This window comes from Anabrus simplex, chromosome 1 (genome assembly GCF_040414725.1).
Source record: "Anabrus simplex isolate iqAnaSimp1 chromosome 1, ASM4041472v1, whole genome shotgun sequence".
Lineage (NCBI taxonomy): Eukaryota > Metazoa > Arthropoda > Insecta > Orthoptera > Tettigoniidae > Anabrus > Anabrus simplex.
The window spans coordinates 978,776,026-978,788,046 of record NC_090265.1 but is presented as its reverse complement, the minus strand read 5'-3'; positions in this window follow the sequence as shown (position 1 = coordinate 978,788,046).

Here is a 12,021-nt window from a genome sequence, read left to right as displayed (position 1 = left end):
TTACCGCATAGGACGGTTGCACGATGGGTCAAGGGGTTTCATGCGGGTCGGAATGAGACTGAGGATTTGCATCGCACAGGTCCATTCCGTCCATTCCTCAAGATCAGATTGACTGATACCGTGAGTGGTCCCGTTTCCGTAGACCATCAGTGGGCTGTCTGGGAGTTATCCGTAGAGGTTGATCTTAGTCATCAAACGGTGCGGCACATGCTGACGTAATGTCTTAACGTGGGGAAAATTGCGCCCCGTTGGGTTCCACACCAACTCATCGACGTTCAGAAATGGCACCGGTATGCACTGGCTGGCATCTTCCTGGACAGATACCGCGACGAAGGGCACGCATTTCTGCAGCGTATTGTCGCCATTGATGATACGTGGGCACGAGCCTGAATTAAAGCGCCAGTCGAATGAATGGCGTCACCCAGGTTTGCCACAGAAATTTCGACAGGAGGCCAGTCGGATGAAGCTTATGCTGATTGTACATACGACTATGTGGATGTTATTCTTACGCACGTTGTGCCTGAGAGAGAAATCATCAATAGTGGCTACTGTTGCCGATTTCTGGAGCGACATCTGCGTCCGGCTATGCGGCACGAACGTTTACGTTTATTGCGAGACGATCGCCCTAACCTGTTGCATGACAACGCACGTTGTCATGTCGCAAACAATGTCAAAATCTTATTGCGACGGTGGCATTGGGAGGTCTTGAAACACCCTCCGTACGCACAGGACATGAATCCTTATTGCAACGGTGGCATTGAGAGGTCTTGGAATACCCTCCATACTCACAGGACAAGAGTCCTTGTGACTTCGACCTGTTTCCTGAGTTGAAGGAACCCCTCCGAGGCCGCCGATTTCCTGACGTGGCACATGTACTCCACGCACTAGGTCTCTCCGCCGCTGTCATCAACAGAGAACGTCTTGTCACCGGTCCCCAACTGCTTCCCGACATTTGCATTTGGCGGATGACTACACTGAAGGAATGTGATGCAATTGTACTTAACGATTGCGATCTATTAATGTTATTTACAGCAGCCCTCGTGTTGTAAGAGGTGCTTGAGAAACATTTCTAATATAATACGGAGTTAAGATGGATAAGCTGCGGCTTCTGGTTGCTTGGGTTTAAATTATCTAATAAACTCACAAAAATCCAATCATGCTTACTGGGAATAACATTAGTTAGGTTATTTATATAAAAACATGCTGGACATCTGTTTGGTAGACACATGGTTGTTGTACTGAGAATTACGAATACTATAAAGATAAGCTACAGGATACATTGGACAAATTAACACGCCTTGACGAGATTCCCGGCCTCCTTGATGACACCGCGTACATGTGAGGAATACACAGATACCACTAAGCGTGCTATCATACATATTTCACACGAGGAAAGAAATTGGCAAGTTCGATGTCGAATATTAGGATCAAAGACACACAACCGGTGAAAATGAAATGGCGTATGGCTTTTAGTGCCGGGAGTGTCCGAGGATAAGTTCGGCTCGCCAGATGCAGGTCTTTTGATTTGACTCCCGTAGGCGACCTGCGCGTCGTTATGAGGATGAAATGATGACGAAGACGACACATACACCCATCCCCCGTGCCAGCGAAATTAACCAAGTAAGGTTGAAATTACCGACCCTGCCGGGAATCGAACCCGGGACCTCTGTGACCAAAGGCCAGCACGCTAACCATTTAGCCATGGAGCCGGACACACAACCGGTACCAACACTCGACTCAGCTGTTCCCTTAACCACGTTAAGGCTCCCCCAATAAACCTGGAACGTTTTTCAGGAGATATAGAGGAACAGTTCGAACAGTCGATCGATAATGACTCATCACTGTCCACCATTAATAAACACATGTTTCTGCGAGATTATGTAGAAGGAGAACCGAAGTACTTCATGGAAGGTATTGAACTGTGACTGCCAAGACATATGAATGAGGGGCTAAGAAAATTCTTAAAGCTCGTTACGGTAACGAGAATAATAGAATCATACAGTCCTACTTGGACTATCTGGAAATAATTAAACCCATCCACTTTGCTACACCAGAGTCGCTTAATTCTACGTGTTTTTTGTTTGTAATCGCCGCATTCAAGCTCTACGCGCACCCGGGGAAGACGTGAATGCCTCTATGCCTATGGCCATGTACTCGCACTGAAGATTCTCAGAGCATTTCCCGACGATTTTATCCGTCACTGGATCATTTACGCCAAACGAGAAGACCTTTCGGAAGTAACATCCTAAAACTGATGGAATTCCTTAATGAGGAAGTGGACGGAGCACTTACCATACCGAAGATTCGCTGTGAAACTTCCATATTATCAAGCTACGCAGCAACTCTTCACGTCCGTGTCGATCTAAATGGTCAGTAAGAAAAGGCCTGAGGCAATTTTGCGCCTTTTGTAAGTCACGGGACCACTGGACCCAGGATTGCAAGAAAATCACAGGTGTTACGGACCGAAAAGAGAGACTGAGTATAAGTCACCGGAGATTTCCGTGTCTCAGTCGAGGGCATACAGAGCCAATTGTGGAAAGAAAGGAAGAGCGCAGTGCACTAACTGCATGAAGTCACATCATAACTCCATTTGTGATAACGGAAAGAACTCCAAGGCCTCAGAAGGTCAGAACAACATCACCTGAAATGAAAATCCACAGCCTGCTTCCACTCATTCGACCAGGTCCGGAATTGAATGATTGAAGCCTCCATCCAGCGGCGAGGATAGGAATTGTGCCGGCCTCTGAAGCCTGTCGCACTCTTCTGGGGCAATGATTAATGAATGACAGATGGAATGAAATTATATTGCAGTGTGTTGTTGGAATGAAATATGACAGGGAAAACCGGAGTACCCGGAGAAAAACCTGTCCCGGCTCCGCTTTGTCTAGCACAAATCTCACATGGAGTGACCGGGATTTCAACCACGGAACCCAGCGGTGAGAGGCCGGCACGATGCCGCCTGAGGCACAGAGGCTCTACCATCACCTCTGTGGACAAAATAAATATAACTATACTACGTTTCACGTTCTTGCAGACAGCTCAAGTGAGCATCACAGGAACTACAGGGCTACTCATTCGGACGTATACTAGACAGTAGAAGTCAGGCAACAGTTATTTCAAGAATACTGATAGATAACTTACAATTGCAAGACACTGACAAACGAGAAGTGACTATTTGCACATTTGAATCTCAGACTAACCAATCATATCGGCACAGAGTCGTTCAATTCAATATTAAGGGAGTCTGGATAAATTCTATGGTTGCCATCAATGCTTACGAAAGTGCACACTTACTCTCACCTCAGCCAGCAGCTCCACAAGACATTAAAACAGAGGCATGCCTCAAAGAATTGCAGTTAGCCGACCCTAGGACTGATTCACAAGAAAGCATACCCGTGGAGATGTTAAGACAGATCACCGTTTCGAATTTCTGAATCGTTCTGATTCCGAAGATATTTGGATGGATCCTAAGTGGAAGCCGACCAGAAACGTTTATGAATCCAATTGTTGTGAACTTCATTCATCGGGCTTGCTCACTTTCGGACGATGAACTAAGACACTTCTGGGGCCTACAAACGATAGGAATGACAGCAAATCATGATGGAGAGTTAACTTAAAAAGAAGGGGCAATTTTTGAATAATTCCAAGCAACCTACCGCGTAAAATATCGTTGAAGAGTAGCCTGTCTACCAGGAAAACAGATGTTCTTCCTTAAGTAACCAAATACATTCAGAACTTCGATTCAGTACCTTGCGTAAAATACTTTAAAATAATAGTGCTTTGAAGGAGGTGTACTATAACCAAATGCTGGAATACATCGTGAAAGAGCAAGTAGAAGTTGCATCTGCTTGAGAACCGAAAAGCACCACGTTGTGTCTCCTGCATCAAGCTGTGAAGAATGAGAAACTTGGAAGAACAAATTGAAGGATAATTTTCGACGCGTCTTCTCATGAAACCAACTCACCTTATCTGAACGATGCTTTAGAGGCAGGCCCAAGTCTTCTGCCGGAGATATTATCTATTCTGTTACGATTCAGACTATATCCCACAGCCATCATTAGCGATATTACACGAGTATTTCTTTGATAAACTGTTATTTCAGGATTCATATAGCAAGGGAATCGACTGGAAAGAGTTGCTCCCTCTCTGTCACAGGTACAAATTCCACGATGGCTAATTACTTCAATAGAGTGCAGGGCTCATATCCACGTATTTTGTGATGCCTCAGATAGAAAACATGGGGCGGTTTGTACATTCGCGCACGGGCAGAGGGAAACTTCCAGATTCACTTGGCCTGCAGTAGGAGCAGGCTTGCACCGGAAGAAGGGTAACCTTGCCACGGCTCTAGTTTCTAACGGCGTTAGTGGGAGTATTATTTGTGCCCAGCCACAGGCCGCGATATCACTCAGGCGGTACTATGGACAGATTGTATTGTAACCTTGGGTTGGATACGTAGTAACCCGAACAGATGGAAGACCTATTAAGAACACAACGAAGACCCAATAGAGAGGATTTGGTCAAAACTGGCAAAGACTGCCAGGAACTGGACCCGGGCCTGTTAGACAGATAATACACATGTAAGAGAACAAAGAAATTAAAGTAGAACAGGAATAAGGGCAAAGGCATAAGTTTATTAGGAGAAAATTCAAAAGGTCACATAAACTGATATAGGCAAAAGAAGGAGGTCAAATAATCTAATTGTTTATGTTAGTTGTACGTGGCCCTTAATCAAAATATATAGGATTCACGGTTTATCACACCCCTCTATCTCTCTCTCTCTCTCTCTTACCTTAATGTAAGTCATGATGAAAACTCGGGTACAATGGCATGGCATATACTTCAATTAAATGAGGAACATAAATTCAGGTGAGTTCAAAGTATTTCTTGTATGCATATCATGTCCAAGCGACCGTAAGTTAAAGGAGCAACCGAACTCTGTCATAACATTCTCGGTTACAATCGAAAGGGTAAAACCTAATGCCCCCAACAATAACACCCGAATAAGCAAAAACCATATCCCCGAGAATGAAAGATCGTTGAGTAAAAGAGCTTAAAACAGAAGAAGAGGAAAGGATTCGCCGAGCTCATAAAATGTAAGCAAAGGGAAAGGGGAAGAGGGTAGGTTTCCATGGTCGCACGCCAAATAAAGATAAAATAGAAAGGTGTTCCGTTAAGAATAAAACAGAATAAACTAGAAAATAGGTAAGGAAAGCCAATGAAGGCAATGCCTAATGAGTAATAAATAAATTAGACACAAACGTTACCACGGATCCAAGGGCCAGAACCACCCTCGCCCACACAGAGACCATCGTGTTTAGGTTGCCGATAAGGGGACATACAGCCGGACGCATGAGAACATCAGCCGCACAGCACATAACTAAATAAACGACTGCTCTCAAGCTCAAACAGGCAAGACGGACCAGAAAGTGCTCCATCATAGTGAGACGGGGTATCTCCGTCCAGTACACACAGAAAGCAATCAATCACATTGTTAGCTCGTATTCATACCACGTACATGTGGTGGACATGAAATATACAGTACAAGCAATACAATAATAGAACATGAGCTCAAGCGGTATGATAAAGAAGCGACACGAGTTAAAGGTCTTGAACAGCACACAACAAACGATCTCATACACCACACACACATGAATCCGTGTCATCTTCTGTTTTCGAAACATAGTGGAGCGGTAAAGGAAAATACTGAAAGAAGCCTGTAAAAGCAAAGTTAACACACAAATAAATTAGAAACACATGTAATGAGAGAAGCCTTTCTAATCCAACCATGGCGAGCATAGGATGAAGCAATTATCAGGCCAAGAGAAGATTAAAGAAAAATACCTCAGAGATATGGGCAATTAACATTCTCGAAAGGCCGAGAATCTTACAAAGACATCTTGAATCCTTTATACGCCACAAAGGCGACTTGGAATCCATCGCTTCGATGTTCTCACATAAAAAACTCTCCACCCAACCAAACGGAAAGATAATCCAAAAAGACAGGACAGAAAAGAAATGCTTTGACATGTGCTGATGCATGAGATACCATCTACCGGAATAGGGAAAAATTTACGTAGTAGTAACAACATATGATGGGAGAAAGTAACAGTTCACAGTTGATACAACAAATCGCTAGGAACGCGACATCTTCAGAACAGGCAGACGTACATAAAATGACATGGTGCGCTTGACCGAGTAGCGGAAACTCAGTCAAATGCAACTCTAAGACAGCACTTTCTTGGAGAGGAGAATCCGGCTGATCACCTTACACGACTACCTCTTGGTGACCAGATACAGTTTATGCACAGGTGGTGAAGTGGGCCACCGTGACTTGTACATAATGAGGAATTTTGGCCATTCGGTCCTCAGACTCTGCGCCAGCAACTTCCCGAGGAGAAGAAAAAGAACATAAAACACTTAATGGCGGCAATCATCTATCCCAGCCTTAACGAAAACTCCAAGTTCAGTTCATACTAGAAACTGATTCGTATATCTGGTTGGATACTTCGGTTCGCACACAACATTCTCGACGAGAAAAACTCGCAGAAGAGTTAACAGCATTGGAATTCGTAAAAGCTCATACATGCTGGATAAGAGCAGTTGAACGGGAATGTTTTTCACTAGAGCTTCAAGTTCTCCAGAGTAGTCGACCGATTCCTAAAGCATCAAAAATAGGCCACGTTGGCCCCTTCATCGAAGACGACCCCATTTGTCTCGGTGGTTGCTTGCACTTTGCGGATCTTAATAGGAATCAACAACATTCAATACTCCCAGGCGGCTCTCATTAATTCACGATCCTACTTATTCGGCAAACACACATTAGGTTGCATCATTTTGGAGTACGGATAGTGTTGTCAGAACTCCGAAAGGAAATCTGGATCTTTGGAGACAGTCAAACTATTAAGAAGGTCCAGTGTACATGCCTTCCATGCAGAATAATGAAAAATCTAAGAGGACACCAAATTGAAGCTCCACTACTTGCGAATCGGGTGAGACCTTCGAATCCCTTTGCAGTCCCCGGGATAGACTCCGCCGGTCCACTCTCTACATCAAAGTGGGCGTGAATATGGAAAAGACCTGTACTGACCTGTTCACTTGTGCAGTTACACGAGCGCGTACATAGAGTTATGATCCAGTATGGCCACTGACACATTTCTGATGGCTTTTGAGAGGTCGGCTGGTAGGCGCGGACTCTCGCATACTATTTATATGGACAACGTAAAGACTTTTCAGGCCACTAATGCAGAACTGTCCGAGCTCTGAAAGGCAGTATTGTCTTCGGTGACCCATCGATTCCTCGCAAAAGAAAAGTATCACCTGGAAGTTTATCGCCCCATGGGCAGCTTGGTGGGAACGATGATGGGAGAGGATGGTAGGCAAAATTAAGCGATGTCTACGAAAGGTACTGGGACAATCAAGACTCGAAGAAGAACAGTTCTACACCACTTTATACACCATCGAAACTGTGGTGAATTCAAGCCCGATCTCCCATGGAGATGAGGCTGAACACTTGTCTCTGGCACACTTTGTTGTTGGTGAAAGACTCTTAATTGTGCCGACAGGACCAGAACCGACTACTAGATCTGTATTAACCGAATAATTCAGACTGCAGAAGAAACTAACAGAGATTTCCGGAGAAGATGGACCGAGGAGTACCTGTTGGAACTCAAGAGCTTTCATGAATTTCGAGATACATCCGGGGGATATACTGAATTCCCTGTCGGAGACCTGACCCTGATTCAAGTGGATAGACGCCCACGTCATCTATGGAGAAGAGGAAGAATAGAGAGGCTGATGGAAGGAAGGGATCATACGATAAAGAGTGTTATTCTTTGCACCCAATAGGGACAGCAAATAGCCCAACCGATTCAGCTGGTCATCCCTTCTCTGTGTCGCATTTGTTATATCTTAGATGAGTCCTTTGGAAATACAGTTGAAGGTCAAGACAAGTTGTGAACTGTTTTCTTTATTGCTCTCTCACATATCACGACATGCACCACATTGCAATACACAGTATGCGGTGGTCTGCTCTTCTCCACATTCACACAAACTGGAATCCACAACAAAGCTCCACTTCTTCAGGTTTGACCTACACCTCGTTTAAGGGCCGAGTAATAACAATACCTTTCCTACCTCTTCTCTGCCATCGAGGATCGAACAAACAATTCCGAGATTTTCTTGCAATATGTTGACATCTTTTGTAGGTTAAGTAAGCTCATTTATAACTGTTAGGTTCTTCAGTCTGAGGAAATCAACTTTGAGTAAATACATTTATAAACTACCTAAAAGAGAAAACACATGGTAACAGTATTACACCTGCAAAACAAACAACTTAATTAAACTAACTAGATTAAATAAACAGCTTACTAAAATTAATTAAATTGCAGGAGTCCAACAGTTGGAAATTAAATGAGTCGAAAGTGAAAAGAGATGGCTTCAGGTATTGCCAAAAGAGAAAGTTAAGTAAGCCGCATACTCAATTATTGTGTTCTAATTCTCCGTATTTTTCTTCTGGTAATTTATTATTTTGTAATATTACTATGTTTATATTTTTCTATGTATTGGATTCGTCCAACTGACACGAGTAGTATCTCTCCATGCGTGTAATGTTCTCCTTACATCTTGCCTGAGAGGAGAAAGTTGTTCTGATGCTAGTATGTGCGGTACATAGCTCATTGTGACGAAATGTAAGCGATGTGCATTAAAAATGATGCAGGTGACCTTCATTTCACCTTTCTTCAATTTCTTAGCTAGTCTTCTGAATTTTCTGGACTTACTTGGTCGACTCAAGAGTTTGACTTCCAGTAACGGCTAAGATTTTCCATTGTCCCTTCTTTTCCAGAGCTCTTTATTGACGCAGCTCATTCCAAACAGAGTGTCGGATTAATTCTTCCATTGGAAGACTTCCTCAGAAAGGTGAAGGGTCACTGCTGTGTAGGAACTATAGGACTTTTTTCGATCTAGTTTCAGATCAAGAAAACTGTACAAACATTGTTCCCTCTTTTCCAGGCCACGGATCGCGTTTCTACTGGACGACGGCGTCCACCTCTGGCGCGAGACCTGCTGTTGGCTAACATCAAGAGTCGTTCTCGAACCTCGTCTACATCATCTGAGACGAAGGTGAGCATTCCCCCGTAACAACTACAGAAAAATGGAAATTGGAAAACATCTTTTAAATGTTGCTTTTCTAGAATCCTAATTACTAAAGTAGTTGCGGTTGGACTAGCTCTGCATATTGTGATTGTGGTGCCTCTTCTCAGTCAATCCACCACATTGTTGCTGACTGCCCAATTCGAGCTTTCAAAGGAACGCTAATGGACATTAACCGCACATCGGATGAAGCAGTTGATTGGGTCATAATACTAGACCTAGAGTTGTAGTATTGTACGGACTTGTGACTACGCACATTTATCCTGAATGTGTGTGTACATACATTCATCATACGATAAATAAATTACTAACGTGCTACTTTTCAGCTGGCCAACTCATTTATCTGAATAGCCCAGTTGCTTTGAGCAGGTAATATTTATCTTAAGCATAAAATAACAGGAACACTACTATACACGACGTTAAATCAATAAATCTTATACGAACTTCTCAAATTAAAGCAGTTTTCTACAGACAATATAATATTATAAAATTTATTGCTTCACAGGTTTCCTTCGGTCAATCACGTATATTAAGACCAGTATTAAAACTTGCACTTGAACTGAGAGTGTTACACGATTACCCCTCAAGCTTTTTTATGTTGCCTATAGTCTAATATTTACATTTCATCTGAGGAGAACAAAGGAAAAATGTAGCGACAATAATTTCATTCTACGGTTTGTCTGATGTAAACGTCAAATATATGTGTTGGAATATTCACTAAACATTACAGCTATAAAATAAATTACTTATATACAGGATGTATCAGAACTATCCCGACAAGAAATCAGGATGCTTTTCATGTTAACTTAATAACGATGGTGCAATCGGATTGGCGGAGATTTTTTTTCGAGAGAATGAGGTTACTTTGTTACTTCCGGGCGTGCAATTCAAATGGATGCACTCGCCGTAGTTGCTATGCCAGGGTGTATAATGGAGACAGAGATAATGCTTCGCGTATGCACAAGTTTCCTCGTTCGACTCGCACAGAAGTGTCCTTGTCTCTTACAGGCAATATCCACAGTTCGTTCATTAAACAGCCTTAACTGCACACACTACAAAAACACATTCTAATTAACGCAAACTTGCCATTCAAGCAATGCACCGAATCGTTTCTCCTCTAGTGCAGTAACGTTTTTAATTATTTAACATGATCGAAGAGGCAACCCCGACGCCCCACGATCACGCCCCACCACTCACAACATTGTAAATGGAATAAAATCCTGAACGAAGGAAGCAATGCGCCCAATGGTTTTATTACAGTAGATGTTCAATATACCCCGCTCCTACTTCGATGCACAGTTCACAATGGAGTAGTGGTGACTTTTATACTCTATTCAGGATGTGTGGTATGTCACGAACGACCTGGAAAGCTGCCTGTATTATTGGTACAAGTGCATCTTGTCTTTCTACGGGATTCACATAGTAGTCAATTTGTGCAGAACAAACTGTACACTGCCGACTCTGTCTTGGAAGCACCTATGTGAAACGAACAAGAAACTTATGCATTCGCACCGAGCATTACCCCTGTCACCCAATTCCCACTTCCCCTCCCTCCCTTACCTTCCCTCCTGTGACGCACAGGAACTGGCTAAGGCTCTATAAGATGGGTATGCTTAGCCGCCATTTTGGTTCATACATGCTCAATGGGCCATGTGATCAAACTCTAGTTTCTCCTACGAGCGCACGCTTCGTCACATTGAACGTATTGCTTTAATCACCGCGTGCAGGGACGGAATAGTGCTATATTTGTGTGGATATTTATTACATAATGATCGGTTGTTCTGCACCTAATTGTAGTAATGTCTCTACTGCGGGATACAGGTTGTTTCGATTCCCTTCTGGTCTGCGTTATGCATCCACTCCCTCTGCTACACCTTCTACTTCAACTGCTGACTTAAACCTGCATTCAGCTCCCACTGACAATACTACATCCCTTAAATCAGTCACATTGATCATTCAATATTCAAACTCCGGGAACAGGACTTCAACATCCAAACAACACAGTTATGATATTTGTCAAAACTAACTTCACATGGCAGAAATAATTTGTTTTACGTTGGTGGTAGTACAACAGGGGCTGCCTGGCCCAGGCGGTAAAGGCGTGCTCCGTTCGCCCGGAAGGACGTGGGTTCGAATCCCCGTCAGGAAGTCGTAAAATTTAAGAAACGAGATTTCCACATCCGGAGGTGCATATGGCCCTGAGGTTCACTCAGCCTACACAAAAAATGAGTACCGAGGTTAACAATGGCGGAAGCCTTTACCTTCCACTCCTCCAAGGGCCTTCATGGCCTGTATGGAGGTGACTTAGCTTTGTTTGGTAGTTCAGCAAATGCAGTTTAGTAAACCAAGATCTGTGGTAGGCCTACATGGTTATGAGCTTTCTGACTCAAGCTCTGAAATATTAAAAATGGGGTGGTTTAAAGAAACCAAATTTTGAAGTTATGAAATTAATTTGTAACTGTGAGGTCTTATACAAGGATTATAAGCATTATATAATGCAAAATGGTGCAAATCTTGTAACGGAGAAAAGTTTGAATGATTAATGCACCAGTATATGTTCTCCAACATGCTGAAATTTAAAAGAAAAAATTGTTACACACTTCTTCAAAATTCGATCCTATACCGTTGTGGACTTTTTAAAAAAATGTACGGAAACGAGGTGAAATATATGGAACTGTTTCGGAAAAGAAGAGAAAAATGTAAGCAAGGAATGGAATGTTATTGTTTTGTAAATACTGTACGGTAATAAAAGGAGACAGTAAATTTGTAAAAATTACTTAAATATCTTTTTTTTTAATATGCTGCCTGAGCAAGTTAACCAATGTTGCAAACCTTTGAAGTTTAATAAGCTGAGTCGTGTTGAGAAATCAT